A 4,932-nucleotide genomic window follows, 5' to 3' on the forward strand; every position below is an offset into this window, starting at 1 on the left:
CTAATTCTGATGGACACACGTCCAGATCGTCCGCTCCCAAAACTCCGCCATCTCTCTCCCCACATCCTACACTGCTGGCGGCTCACCTCCAACTGCACAACACTACGCGCTGTTCACATCCAACTGCCCAACACTATATCAAATATTTCAACAATGCAAACCACCCACAGACTTCACACAGCACAGTCAGTGATTTTCATACAGAGCGCTACGTGTCGTTACCGACATAAAAACCTAAACAGCCTACTTACAAAGGGTAACCGCAGCCATGGTCTCCGAGCAGATAGTCCATGCTGCTACAAACGTCGTCGAACTTATTGTGCAGATGGTCGTTGTCTTGCAAACGTCCCCATCTGTTGACACAGGGATCGAGACGTGGCTGCACGATCCGTTGCACCCATGCGGATAAGACGCCCGTCATCTCGACTGCTTGTGATACGAGGCCGTTGGGATCCAGCACGGCGTTCCGTATTACCCTCCTGAACCCACCGATTCCATGTTCTGCTAACAGTCATTGGATCTCGACCAACGCGAGCAGCAATGTCGCGATACGATAAACCGCAATCGCGATAGGCTGCAATCCGACCTTTATCAAAGTCGGAAACGTGATGGTACGCATCTCTCCTCCTTACACGAGGCATCACAACAACGTTTCACCACGCAACGCTGGTCAACTGCTGTTTGTGTATGAGAAATCGGTTGGGAACTTTCCTCATGTCAGCACGTTGTAGGTGTCGCCACCGGCGCCAACCTTGTGTGAACGCTCTGAAAAGCTAATCATCTGCATATCACAGCATCTTCTTCCTGTCGGTTAAATTTCACGTCTGTAGCATGTCATCTTCGTGGTGTAGCAATTTTAACGGCCAGTAGTGTACATCTCTTTAAGAATCGCGATCGAGTTGCGCAGACCTGGACAACCTAAAATCATGTGTAAACAGATCAAATACTGAAAGAGCAAATACCTTAATTTGGTATTTCTTAGAACGATTCTTTAGACAGTGTAGCCAAAGGGCATCGTCGAATACGTCAGGCTAACATCGCCTTCGTTGAACTCAGTAAAAACTAGAAAAATAAAATAGTAAAAACGGAAAAGAGAATTCACCAGTGATCGGACACTCAGAAATGCAATCATATTGCCGAAGCATTATGAGAAGGCCTTACCTTCCTAAATGGACGTGAGTGACTCCTAACTCTGCATAACGCGTTCCCGTTCACAGGAGTGAGTAATAGAATAAGATGGGGCTCAAGTAGTAAGCATAAAGCACACAGCGTCGTGTGCTGGTACTGACACCTCTTACAGAATCACCTCAATAGGTGGCGCTGCCACGCAGCTGCTGGTAAGAATGAGAGATCGTGAACTCGATATACATAGCAACTAGAACTTCGTAAATGTAATGCACACAAAGCATTAATAAGACGGAATTACTAGAAGCAACACGTGTTTACTAACTTATCCTAAAATTTTGACGAAGTGAAATACAAATGAGGCGGTAAATTTAAAATGAGAAAACAGTGTGTGTAATACAACACACAGATGCAGTACCTAAACAGATTGTACGTATCATATATCACTAGAACGAGAACATTAAAAACACAGAGCCGTAATTTCAAATGAAAAGCCACACCCCCCCCTCCCCCTAACACGCAATACTGCGTCTTTCGGAGCTAGAACTTTTACCTAACAAGAAAACTCTTTTTTTTATAAAATACAAGTAAAAGATTCACACCAACATGGAAGACGGACGCGGTTTGCAGGTGAACTTTTTCCCATTTCCATTTTATAGCTACATTAAAATGTGTAAAATGCGTCGACATTTAAAGCGAAAAACTCGCAAGTACCGTATTTGAGACAAAAACCCCTAATGGCTTGGCTAACAAGAGCACATAAGGCCAGAGAGGAACATCGCTCACATTTAGGCAGAATTACGAGAGCCCCAGGCTTACATTAATAACATCGATTTCATATGTTCTAAAAAGGCCCGACTAGCGCCAAATATTTGGACGTAAATGAGGGACAAATCTTTGTCCTCCATATTCCTAAATATTTCAATTTCTTCCAAAATATTTAACTTCATACCCTTTTGGGCAAAATGCAAAATCTTAAGATTTTGTACTTGCGAAGGTCTATGGCCACTGGCTTTAAGGTATTGGGCAAAGACAGAGTCCTTTTTTACCTGTCCCCATGTACTGGGGAGTTGTTCTCGCAATCTAATTTTTAAGGTTGTGCCTGTTTGTCCAACATACCCTACATTACAATCGCGACACTGCAGCAGGTATACCCCCGATGCCAAAAGGTTGTTCTTCTTAGGTGATTCATTATGTATGTCCATAAACTGGAGATTGATAGCTGCGGGAAATACACTACTGGTCATTAAAACTGCTACACCACGAATATGACGTGCTACAGACGCAAAATTTAACCGACAGGAAGAAAATGCTGTGATATGCAAATTATTAGCTTTTCAGAGTGTTCACACAAGGTTGGCGCCGGTGGTGACACCTACAACGCGCTGACATGAGGAAAGTTTCCAACCGATTTCTCATACACAAACAGCAGTTGACCGGCGTTGCCTGGCGAAACGTTGTTGTGATGCTTCGTGTAAGGAGGAGAAGTGCGTACCATACGTTTCCGACTTCGATAAAGGTCGGATTGTAGCCTATTTATCGTATCGCGACATTGCTGCTCGCGTTGGTCGAGATCTAATGACTGTTAGCAGAATGTGGAATCGGTGGGTTCAGGAGGGTAATAGGGATCGCCGTGCTGGATCCCAACGCCCTCGCATCACTAGCAGCCAAGATGACAGGCATCTTATCCGCATGTCTGTAACGGATCGTGCAGCCACGTCTCGATCCCTGAGTCAGCAGATGGGGACGTTTACAAGACAACAACCATATGCACAGTTCGACGTAGTTTGCAGCAGCATGGACTGTCAGCTCGGAGACCATGGCTGCGGTTACCCTTGACGCTGCATCACAGACAGGAGCGCCTGCGATGGTGTACTCAACGACGAACGTGGGTGCACGAATGGCAAAACGTCATATTTTCGGATGAATCCAGGTTCTGTTTACAGCATCATGATAGTCGCATCCGTGTTTGGCGACATCGTGGTGAACGCACATTGGAAGCGTGTATTCGTCATCGCCATACTGGCATATCACCCCTCGTGATGGTATGGGGTGCCTTTGGTTACACGTTTCGTTCACCTCTTTTCGCATTGACGGCACTTTGAACAGTGGACGTTACATTTAAGATGTGTTACGATCCGTGTTCTATCCTTCATTCGATCCCTGCGAAACCCTACATTGCAGCAGGATAATGCACGACCGCATGTTGCAGGTCCTGTACGGTACTTTCTGGATACAGAAAATGTTCGACTGCTGCCCTGGCCAGCACATTCTCCAGATCTCTCACAACTGAAAACGTATGGTCAATGGTGCGCGAGCAACTGACTCGTCATAATACGCAAGTCACTACTCTTGATGAACTGTGGTATCGTGTTGAAGCTGCATGGGCAGCTGTACCTGTACACGCCATCCAAGCTCTGTTTGACTCATCGCCGAAGCGTTTCAAGGCCGTTATTACGGCCAGATGTGGTTGTTCTGGGTACTGATTTCTCAGGATCTATGCACCCAAATTGCGTGAAAATGTAATCACATGTCAGTTCTAGTATAATATATTTGTCCAATGAATACCCGTTTAACAACTGCACTTCTTCTTGGTGTAGCAATTATCATGGCCAATAGTGTACTCTACGAGAGCCCACTCCCCAAAACTGGCAAAACTTTGTTGCGATGATGCCTCATGCAACGACTCAGCATACATGTTTTCACTGCCAGGTATCCGCAGATATTATCCAAGCTCCGATGAAAATCTGCAATGCTTTGGTTTTATGAAGTGAGAATATTCCACAACGTCCCACAGCAAACTTGACATTTTTTCAACCGAAATTCGCAGAGAAAAGAAAAGTCTGGCATTACTTACTTATCGCCTCTCGTATTTAGTCACTGGTCCGCTTCATTCAGTGGCACGGTCTCTGTCGACACAGCAACATCTGCCCGGACTCCGTTCTTGGATGATGTTCGGTCGGTCACTGCTGTTCGCACAGTGCATTGACCTTGACGTGTGTCTGTACCATACTGACGTAAAGAACCTCCTTGACAAATGTGGGAATGTGTTACAGATCGCTGTTGAAAGCAGCGACAAGCCACTGGTAAATTGTGCCCAACATGTGTTGTAATCCGCCGGTACGTTGTGTAAGCTTCCCGCAGGCACACAGTGCGACCCCGTTCAAATAGTTGAAGTTGTTCAACAGGAGTATGTACTCGTCGGGCGAAGGGAGGAGGAGAACGTGAATGTAACCTAGAATGAATGTTACAAACTCTGTTCACCTCTGTACTCAGCATAGTTATTACCTGCAGAGTCGAAACAGAAGACAGAGATCAGGAGCGTCGAATGACAGCCGATAACATACAATATATAAGGGCGACGTATTTGAGGAAATGGAAGAGGATGTAGATGTAGATGAAATGGGAGATACGATACTGCGTGAAGAGTTTGACAGAGCACTGAAAGACCTGAGTCGAAACAAGGCCCCGGGAGTAGATAACATTCCATTAGAACTACTGACAACCTTGGGAGAGCCAGTCCTGAAAAAACTCTACTATCTGGTGAGCAAGATGTATGAGACAGGAGAAATACCCTCAGACTTCAAGAAGAACATAATAATTCCAATCCCAAAGAAAGCAGGTGTTGACAGATGTGAAAATTACCGAACTATCAGTTTAATAAGTCACGGCTGCAAAATACTAACGCGAATTCTTTACAGACGAATGGAAAAACTAGTAGAAGCCGACCTCGGGGAAGATCAGTTTGGATTCCGTAGAAATACTGGAACATGTGAGGCAATACTGACCCTACGACTTATCTTGGAA

The sequence above is a fragment of the Schistocerca serialis genome, chromosome 1, assembly GCF_023864345.2.
Source record: "Schistocerca serialis cubense isolate TAMUIC-IGC-003099 chromosome 1, iqSchSeri2.2, whole genome shotgun sequence".
NCBI classification, from domain to species: Eukaryota; Metazoa; Arthropoda; class Insecta; order Orthoptera; family Acrididae; genus Schistocerca; species Schistocerca serialis.